The sequence below is a fragment of the Coffea arabica genome, chromosome 8c, assembly GCF_036785885.1.
Source record: "Coffea arabica cultivar ET-39 chromosome 8c, Coffea Arabica ET-39 HiFi, whole genome shotgun sequence".
Taxonomy (NCBI): Eukaryota; Viridiplantae; Streptophyta; class Magnoliopsida; order Gentianales; family Rubiaceae; genus Coffea; species Coffea arabica.
In genome coordinates, this window is record NC_092325.1 from 25,205,349 (window position 1) to 25,216,874 (window position 11,526).

At 29.2% G+C, this 11,526-nt stretch overlaps 1 long non-coding RNA gene across 1 annotated transcript; it reads right to left on the reverse strand.

Moving 5' to 3' along the window:
* Positions 1-4,723: 4,723 nt before the first annotated feature.
* Positions 4,724-10,351, reverse strand: LOC140013923 (uncharacterized). The gene is made up of 2 exons (XR_011820776.1): positions 10,178-10,351; positions 4,724-4,916 (listed from the first exon to the last, which is right to left on the reverse strand). It is a non-coding gene; the product is annotated as an uncharacterized lncRNA (long non-coding RNA).
* Between the last annotated feature and the right edge of the window lie 1,175 nt (positions 10,352-11,526).

An 11,526-nucleotide genomic window follows, 5' to 3' on the forward strand; every position in this document is an offset into this window, starting at 1 on the left:
AGCACATTGTAGAGTAGAGTAGAAGTAGTTTAACTCTAGTTTCATATTGAGAGTTTCTTTCTTTGTTTAAAGGGCTTTGAGAGGGAGGTGCAAACACTCTTGTATCAAACTTATTTGAGAGATCAACTTGTGAAGGAATTTAAGAATTCAAACTTCAAGATATTGAATAAGAAATTTTCTTCCTAAACTTTGTCTTTTGTTCTTATTTGCTATGCTTTGTTACAAGTTGTTCATGCTTATATGTTCTTAATATGATGTCTAACTAAGCTTTTTCATATTTTAGGGTGAAGATGAACTTGTTATAGTTTTGATTTGGAAGTAGTTAAGGGATGATTATGCTTTTTCATGATTTGTTAGTTTGATTACTTGTGCTTATACTTTATAGTTGTTTGGCCATCAACTATGAATGATTTGATAAAGTTGAGCAATGAAAGTTTGCCTTCTAATAGATTTAAGTTCTTAAACATTAGTTTTATTCTCACGAAAGTAGTGAATAATAGTTGGTTGGAATTATAATAACTTTATTAAGCTTATTTAATTTGTTTCTTACCCTTTCTCTATGAACATAGGTAAAAGATGATTCAATGAGTTAAAGGAATTGGCAAAAGCAATTTCTAGAGGAATTAGCCAAGACGGTTTCTCTTAAATGTCCATTGGCAAAAGCAAAGATATCCATTTGGAAGTTATTTCTTGACAATTCATGGAAGCATAAGCATAATCACATTAATTAACTTCTAAACTTGACATAACAAGGGATTCTAATCCCCAGGATTCTCTTACCTAATTTTTAAGTAATTCTAATCTAACTTGTCTTTACTTTTTTGCAACTTACCACCTGTATGGTTGCTTTTACCACCTAATGCCGGTTTTACATTATTTGCTTATAACTTTTATGACCGGTTGTACCGTCTAAACTAACTTCTAACTCTTCTGGCCGATTATACTGCCTAAACTAACTTTTATGGTCGGTTTTGCCGCCTAATTAACTTTCCTTGCTTTTACTTTCTTAAATTTTGATTATCTAGATAATAAAGCAAGTAATTAAACTCAAGTGATTGCCCCATTTCTAAGTCCCTGTGGGATTGACACCTATTATCCGAATACTCAATAAACAAACCGTATACTTGCGAAAATAAGGTAAAAAATTTTAAAATTTGTAGTGTAGTAAAATACCCTATCAATCATTGCTTATGGTCAAAATAAAGCAACAAAAAATATGGAAGATATGGAGTGTTAAATTGGGTTAATAGTATATTTGGTGAGACAAAATGATTAGGGTGATTTTTGGATTTTCTTTTTCTCCTTTTTTTTTCTTTTTTTCTTTCTCTTCTTTTTTTTTTTTGGTAAACCTGCAAAATAATAAAACACACATTAAAATACATGAAAATAAATGACCTATAAATAGATGAAAATTTCAAGAAAATATTAAAAATTGACAAAATTTTGGTGTCTACAGTAGCCACAACCTATGCCTCCGATTTCTTTATATTGAAATAGTGAAGCCACTATGTCTAGAGTCTTAAATAAGATGTACAATGGTAAAACAAGACATATCAGTCTAAGACATGACTATCTTATATGAATGCTGCGAGATGGCATCGTGACTATTGTATTTGTAAGAATATATAACAATTTAGTTGATCCGTTGACTAAACTCTTGCCAAGGGACTTAATGAATACGACATCATTGGGTATGGTGTTGAAATTATTTGTCTAAGATTACTAACAATAGGAACCCTATCTTTATTCTAGCACTACAACCAGATGAAAGATTTAAGGGCAAATAACAAATTTTTAAGTAGTTATGAGCATTAGGACTTTCTATATAAATTTCACCCATGTTATATAAAGTTTGAGAGTGTTTTCACATATATGATCATAAAAGTGGTACTGTTTTTAGCAAAATTTGGTTTACTTTTGTCAATGATCATAAAACTAGGATGGAACACATGGCCAGTAATAGTGCTAAATTTCTTTGTGAATATATCAATCAGATTGATACTATGTTTGTGGTATTTCTTATTTAATTTGCAAATCATGGTTTAATGCTATAAGCAAACTTGATTTGGTTAGTTCTACTGTTATATCAACATTAAAAGAAAAGTTTAAATTGAATGATACTTTTCTTTATGCATAGCATTGTTTGTGTTAGTTTGCTAGTTCATTTACAAATTAAGTGGAGGATTGTGAATGATGTAAATGAAATTGTGTAAAACTTAAAACTAGAAATGAGGATTCGTGGAGAGATCCATGTGGATCCACAAGCAAATTCCTAATCTGGCCATGGATTCATAGACAGATTCTATCCAGAAAGTTTGTAGCTTTTTGTCCAAAATCTAGCCTTGAATCTAGTCCACAATTTGAGGTCGGATTCTAGTAATGATTAGACATTTTTTATACTTTTTCGCTGCAAATGGCGGTTGTTTTTTTGGCAAAATGTTGTGTTTTGAGGGGACATTGGTTCTGAACATTAGATACAAGTGGAAAACAGCTTTTTCTTATAAATTAACAAGTCTTTAAGGAATTAAACTAACTTTCGTCTTTTGATTTTTTCTTGTTAGAAGAAACTTGTCATTTGCTAACATGCTTCTTTTTCTCTCTTGTATTCTAAAGGTAAATTGCCTTAATCCTGTAGGAAATATTAAGTGTAGTAGGGAAAATTAAAACCTTAAAGACAATATTTAATCATGCTTCAAGAATTGTCCATTCTCCAGTTTTAAATTGCAAGTTTCATTTAGAAAATTCTACCATTTTAGTGTGCAGTTCTTCTTGATTTGCACTACACATCACCATTTATGTCCCAAGCAGATTGGGTGTAGTTTAGATACAGATTGGGTTTAGTTTAAATACAATAATAAGCTAAAGGAATATGATGCTTATATTCTTACTATCCCCATTAGTTTTTATAGATTATGTTAAAAAAAAAGTTGCACTGAGATGGGATAATTATAGCAATAGTTTTAAGGTATAAAGTGTTTAAATTTAAAATTCAGAAATCAAAATAGAAACTAGCGCAAGGTTCAAGGGCACACAATGAAAAACCTTTTGATTGTTTCCAATCAAATACGTAAATCAGAATACCAACGGATCCGTCCCATCCCAACCCACCAAAGTTTACAAGCAAAGGGATAATGTCAAAAACCTTCCTTGAGTTTTCTTCTAATATCACTTAGCACTTTTAAAGTTTTAAAAATATTACTTACTTCCCCTATTAATTACAAAAAATTATATTTACCCCCACTTAATATATACTCCCTCCGTCCCATATATTTAGTCATATTTGGAATATGTGCTTTCTATGCATAGTGCACTCCACAAAAAAATTTTTCCTTTTATTTCATTTTTGAACTTAATCATGTGGTAGTCAAAGTAAAGAGTAGAAAGTAATCCTATCACATTTGTTTTTGTACATCATTCATGAAGTGTATAAGGGAAATTTCAGAGTATAAAATCGTTAGAAACGCCAAATATGACAAATATTTTGGGACAACCAAAAAAGAAAAGTTTACACTTTCAATAAAACGGAAGGAGTAATCCACATATCAAATAAATGAACCTCAAACATATTAAAAAAAAGAAAATAAAAATCACTTTCTTCTCTTTCCTTTTTCTCTAATATTCTCTCTTACTCTTTTTTTTTCAGATGACTACCTAATATTTCATTTGTAAATTATAGTAATTGAATTTTTTTATCTTTTATTTTTTGTGATTGTGATAGAATTGGGTGTAATTTCTTTGTTTATTTTGAGTTGATTTTTATAATGATTAGTACAATTAAAGAGTTGAGCCATGGGCTGAGAAGAAGTTGGAAAAAAATATAAGGTTCATAAGATATAAATTTTGGAACATATATAGAGTTAAATTGGTGCCAATATATTTCTTTACAAATATCTTTTTTATATTACAAACCTTTATCTTCTCATTTAAATCCAAAATTTATAATGACTCCAACTCTTAAAGACGAAACAACTTTATTACAAGTAGATGCAGATAGACCTACGACATATATTCCAAAGAGATTAAAATGGAATGAAATAACAATACCAAGCGAATTTGAAATTAAAAATCCACAAGTAGCAAGAAATATAGAACAGACTACTGCAGAAGATATCATAGAAAAAGTAGATGGAAGTACACTCATAAGATTCACCTCATTAAGAGAAAGACCAGAATCCTCTTATTCATGGTTACCAGCTAGACGTTCAAATTATGAGTCAATTGAAATTAATTTTCCAATGGAAAGTACTTCAAATTTTAAATATAAAACACCAATACCAGAAGTTATAAATAAAAATCAATCAGAGTATTCCCCAACTCATTCACAAATGCAAGGAGAAATAAATGTTATAAATAAACCATATAAGATAAATCATAAATATTTACAAGAAAATTTTGAAGATGATGAAAATACAGAAAAAAGAATTTGGTTTTTTCAATTAGAATCAAAGTATAAAGAAAAATTAATTCTAGAATGGAAAAGTGAATTAGACAAACAAAAGTTTGATTTTCCTTTCTTTACATGGTTATCATTTTATATGTCAAAATTAGGAATAAATGATATATATAATACACCTCAAATAAATGTTCAAACCAATTTATATAAAAAATGGAAATTAAAAGATGAACAAGTTATAACTTCAATACACCCTCCATTACAGGAAGTAAAAATTAATATGGGACAAGGAGAGATTATAGCCTCACCTTTTAAAAAGGGACGAGAAGCTGAATCAAGTACAAATAATTCAATAAATCTTGAAGATCTTAAAAAAGTCTATCAACAAAATAATTATACAAATCAAATTCTACATACAATATCTCAACATATGGAAGTATTAAATACAAAAATTGATACTCTAAAGAAACCAGATTTAAAATTCCCTAATGATATATCAGCACCTCATTTTCAACCTAAAAGTCTGACAAGAGAAAAAGAACAAGATTTAGTACAAAGTATTAATAATCAAAATATAAATAATACAGATAATTTATTAAATAAAATATCTAATGCATTACAAAATCTAACTACAGAATCTAAACCATCAACACCTAAAATAAACACATTAGATCAAACAATAGAAGAAAACTCTACTGAAGAATCAGAAAATTCAACAGAAGAATCAATAGATTCAGATATAGAAGAAAATATATTACCAATAGAAAACCAATTTGAAGAAGAAAATCAAATAAATAGAATAAAAAGACAAACTTATAAAAACAACAAAAACTGGAAAATGGTAAGTTCAAAAAATTATTATCCAAGACCAAGCCATCCAGATATTCAATATGAAGAAAGATCAAAATTTAGAACTACTAAATATGATAGAGATTCAATATATGAATGGAATATCGATGGCAAAGCTGAATATGAAGTATTAAATAATTTGCAAGAAATGGGAATGGCAAGATTAGCTTACAAAATAAAAAATATTCAAGAAAGAAATATTGCAACATTATTAGTCTCAGGATTTACTGGACAATTAAAAAATTGGTGGGATAATGCCTTAACATTACAAGATAAATTATCAATACTAGATCATACTCAAGAAATAGAAGATGATCAAGGAAATATTCAGATACAATCAGATGCTGCAGAATTTCTAATAGTAACAATAGTAATGTATTTTATAGGAAATCCAAAAGAAGAATTAAATTCTAATAAAACATTTTTAACAAATTTAAGATGTCCGACCTTATCAGATTTTAGATGGTATAAAGATATGTTCTTAACAAATGTATTAAGAAGACCAGACTGTAATGCTTCATTCTGGAAAGAGAGATTCATAACAGGATTACCAAATTTATTTTCACAAAGAATAATGGATAGTTTACAAAAGGAAATGGGAACAGATGTAATTTCATTTGAAAACATTACTTTTGGACAATTATTTGCTTTTGTGAAAAAAGAAGGATTAATATTATGTTTAGAATTAAGATTACAAATAAAATATGGATCTAAAACAAAAGAAGTAGGATCATTTTGTGATGCTTTTGGAATTAAAAGAATTAAATCACCATCAGCTTATAAAAAGAAAATTAAAAAATATTCTAAGAAAACAAGATATAAAACTCCCAAGGAAAATGAACCAACTAAAAAGAAAAGATTTATTAAAAAGAAAATTGTTTGTTACAAATGTGGAAAAATAGGACATAAAGCAAACAAATGTAGATTAAAAGAAAAAATTTCAGAAATCTGTGTAAACAATGAAGAAGTTAAAAACAAATTAATAAATTTATTAATAAATGAAAAAGAACAAAGTACAGAAGATGATTATTACAATGATATTTCTAGTTCAGATAGTGAAGAAAATTGTAATTGTACTCCAAAATATATTAATGTAATAACTAAAAAAGAGGATAAAGAATTTTTATTAGATATAATAGAGAAAATCGAAGATCCAATAGCTAAAAAAGAATATTTAGAAAGACTAAAAAGTTTAATTATTCAAGAAGATAAAATGCCAAAAATTATAGAACCCTTTAGTATTTCGAAATTAATAGATAAATATCCAAACATAAATATAATGAAAAAGGAAACTACTAAAGATCTTCAAACAGAAATCAATATATTAAAAGTACAAGTTAAGCAATTACAAAAAAAAATAATAGATTTAAAAACAAAAGACTTAGAAATAGAAGCAAAATTAACATTAACAGAAAATCAAGCTTCAACCTCTAATTCTAAAACAGAAGAAATTCATATATCAGAAAGACCAGAAGAAGAATAATATTTAAACATTATAGAACGAATAACATTTCAAAAATGGTATGCCTTAATAACCATTACTGTAGAAGATTTCAAAAAAACCTATGTAACTCTAATAGATAGTGGAGCTGATACAAATTGTATTAAAGAAGGAATAATTCCTACAAAATATTGTGAAAAAACTAAGGAAACATTAATGGCAGCAAATGGAGAAAATTTACAAGTAAAATACAAATTTACAAAAGGATCAATATGCAATAATAACTACTGTATTAGACACAATTTCATAATTGTAAAAAATATAAATTGTGATGTAATATTAGGAACACCATTTTTAATTCAAATATATCCATTCTTTGTAAGTCATGAAGGAATTTCTATAAATATAATGGGAAAAACGGTTATATTTAGATTTTTAACTCCAGTAAAACAAAGAGAATTACAAATATTACAAAGCTCTTCTATTTACAAAACAATAAATAGTATAACCAAAATACAACAACAAATAAATTATATTAAGGAAGAAAAATATTATTTAAAAATTGAAGAACAATTAAATGATATTAAAATACAAAAAAGAATATTAGAATTAGAAGAATTATTTCAAAAAGAAATTTGTGCAGATATTCCTAATGCCTTTTGGGATAGAAAACAACATATAATAGAATTACCTTATGAAAAAGATTTTGATGAAAAGAATATTCCAACAAAAGCTAGACCAATACAAATGAATTCAGAGTTACTAGAATTTTGTAAAAAGGAAATAAAAATATTAAAAGACAAAAATCAATTACAAAGATTTTTAGGATGTTTAAATTATATAGCAGATTTCTTCCCAAAATTAAGGCAAGAATGTTCGATTTTATACAATAGATTAAAGAAAAATCCAAGACCTTGGACAGAAGAACATACTCAAAAGATAAAATATTTAAAAGAAAAAATTAAATCATTACCATGTTTATGTTTACCACATCCTAAAGCATTCATGATCATTGAAACAGATGCATCAGAATTAGGATATGGAGGAATATTAAAACAACGACTAGAAGAGTCAAAAGAAGAATTAGTTAGATTTCATTCAGGAACATGGTCTAATCCTCAAAAGAATTATTCAACTATTAAAAAAAGAAATTTTATCCATAGTTTTATGCATATCAAAATTCCAAGATGATTTATATAATAAAAAATTTTTTATCAGAATAGACTGCAAATCAGCAAAAGAAATTTTACAAAAAGATGTTCAAAATATAGTTTCAAAACAAATATTTGCTAGATGGCAAGCAATTCTTTCAGTTTTCGATTTTGATATAGAATTCATCAAAGGAGAGAATAATTCTCTTCCTGACTTCTTGACAAGAGAATTTTTACAGGGAAATGGAACGTGAAACTCATAAAGAATACATTCGAAGACTACGAGCTAAAAGAGATAACCTCATTCTTCAAAAAAGAGATATAAATATTTCCCATAGACCATTTACCTATTATATCAAAAATCCCGACAAAACTATTCAACCTATTCCTTATTCTCAAATTCGAAACCATGATATAGTTCATATCAGACATAGTTTCTGGTCTGCAACCACTCCCAAAGAACAAGCCTTTCTTCTAAAAAGGCAGATTAATTCAAATATTATTTTCAAAAATGTCCTAGAAAAAGCCAATCATCCTCCAGAAGATATTCAGCCCATTATAAACCGAATTCGACAGCTTAAAGAAACCCTTAACAGAATTATTTGTTAATTTTGCAGGATTATGGATTCAAAAGCAGGTAATTCCAGGCCCAAGACTCCTCAAGATTATAAGATGAGTCTAACCCCTGTAAACCAAAATAGATTCCAAATACTTCAAGACTTTCCAGCTTTGACATATAGTCAAGCTGCTAGCACTCCAACTTTTCCTCCAATAAGATTTATTCAACAAACTCCAAAATCTCCAGAAAAAGCCACAGAAAATATTTATTTCACAAGACCATTCACTCAACATATTACCCTGACCAGATTTCAAGAAACACCATTATACTCTACCCTCAACCAAACTGTTCAAAGAATCTTTCCTCCAAAATGTTATTGGCAACCAGATGAACCTTCCAAAAATCTAGATTATTATGAATTAATTCTTACAGATACTCAATCTGTAGAAATATTCCCTATTCCAGATAAAAAGAATCCAAACATTATAAGCCACTCAAAATGTATAATAAAGAAAGTTTGTTCTCCTAATGAATGGACTTCTCTTTATTTCAAAAAATTCTTCTCAGTAAATTTTATTCCAGATGGATTCACATACCAAGACTACAAAATGGCATGGTATCGTGCTTTCCTTTTTAGACCATTCAATCACTCTTGGTTCTTCACATTCAAAGAAAATTGCAATCGAGAATTTCCAATTTGGTTCAATCACTGGTGGAAATGGTTTGGACCACAATCAGACATACTACCTCCGAATGTGCTTATGGGATTTCAAACCTATCTAAAAAGAGCAAAGGGGGAGGAATACACAAGACCAATTTTATTTCATATAGAGTTCAAAGTTCCATGGATATTTTGCTGGAGTTTCAAGATACATCAAGAGTTAGAAAAACCACTCCCAATGTCATTGGTGAGAGAATTCAAAATTAAATGGTGGACAGGATTCAACCAAGAATTTGCAGATCAAGTAAATGTTATCAGATTCCTGACTACTGAAGATAAGCTCAAATGGACAAGACAGTTACCCACTACTTCAAAATCCACTACAAATTCTCCATCAACACCAATCATTCTGGCACCAACTTCAAATACTACTCCAATAAAGAAAGAAAAAGAAAAAGAGACGGAGATGGCATCCGAGGCAAATTCAAATGATTTTTTAATGAAAAAGATGCTACAAGACCCAAGACTACTCAAGGAATATTTGGACTATTTGCAAAAGCAAGAGAAAAAAGAAGAAACCGCCAAACTTGACGAGTCAACAGAGTCATCCGAATCAACTTTTGATCCTTTCGGGGGATCATGCGGACAAGACCCAAATGACTTTTGAGTCATTCAAAAGTGTCGGCCATTTCAAAAAGAAAATGAATCACTCAATGTCGGCCACTTCTCTACAAAAGGAAAATAAAATTCAAATGCAGATGAAATGAAGAAGAAATGAAGACTCGAGCCTCTATAAATAGCATACAATTCCAGAAGAAGAGGCATCGCGAAAAATATCCGAAGTACTCATAGACTTGTCTTAGTTTTCTTACTACTTCCAACCACTCTAAACAACCCTTGTACTCAAAAGTCTTTGTACCAGATTTCAACATTGCAATAAAGTCTTCAAGGTTGAATTTCCTTTCAAGCTTCCGTTAGTCACTCAAGAATCAAAAGTAAGTCCAACTACTTATGTTTATTACATTTCAATACCTGGGATAGAACAGGTACTTCTAACCCAGGTACTTATATGAATGCATGTATTTAATTGAACTTGCAATAATCATAAAGTATGAGGACTTACAATGAAAGGTTTTGAGTAGCACACGGAAGTCTTGATGATTGAAATTTGCTTCTTATTCAACTTTTGACAATATGGTACAATGACTTTGAAAAACTAGGGAGAGTAGGTGAGAATTTGAAAACTGGATTGAGAGAGTTACAAGAGGTCTGTCTAAAATTTTCTCCAATGGGTTTTTCCACCGATGCCTATCTTCTAAAATCTAATTCTATTTATAGAGGCTCGGGGCTTCACTTGAATCTTCATTTCAATCTTCATTTGAATTTGAATTTCATTTTCTTTTGAGAAGTGGCCGACATCTTTGAGTGATTGCTTTTCCTTTTGAAATTGCAATCCCTTTGATTGACTTAAAAGTCATTTGGGTCTTGTCCGCATGGTCCCCCAAACGGATCAAAAGTGGATTCAGATGAGCCTGCTGACTCCTCTATTTTGTCGCTTCTGTCATCCTTATCTTGCTTTTGTAAATAGTCCAAATATTCCTTGAGCATCTCGGGATTCTGCATCATCTTTTTCATCAGAAAATCATTTGAAAATGCTTCGGATGCCATACTGGTCACTTTTTCTTTATCTTTTTTCTTAGAAGTGGTATCAGAGCCACACCCTTGTTTAAAGAGCATACGCATATTTAAACTTTGCATTTACATTTACTTTATTTGAATTACGTTTCTATTTTGACTTGGCTATTTCATGCATTTATGTTACATGTTTTATTAAACTTTTACTGAAAACGTTGGTAAGACTTGATGCCTTGTTAGACCGTTGGTAAGTCCAGGATAGGATGTTCCAGGCATAGTGCTCGGTTGTTCCCGTCTAAGTAAAAATTTAATTAAATATTAGACATGGCTGCATTTCTTAGACAATTAAAATTAGGATCTAATTCAAAGCAAGCTAATATAGTACAAAGTCATGAATATCATATGCCTATAAACAATTCAGATTGGACTATTCTAGAAGAAAAAATTGAACACATTTATAGAATTGGCCCTTTAGATTTCAAAACAGCTTTATCAGTTAAAACTCATGAAGAAACCATATCTATTCAAGAAGAATATCAAACCATACAATTACTAAATTATAGTACAATTCAAAAATATTTAAGTAAAGGATATCGCTATATTCATATAGGATTAATACAAATTGCTGTAAAACCTTTATTCCATCTAGGAGTTGATGCTCCCATATATCTAGCCTTAAGAGATACTAGACTCAAAAGATATAAAACTTCTTTACTATCTATGATTCAAACAAATGTATGTAATGGACCAATATATTTTAACTGTGCTTCAAATTTTTCAATAGATGCAGATAAACCCACGACATATACACCAAAAAGATTAAAATGGAACGAAATA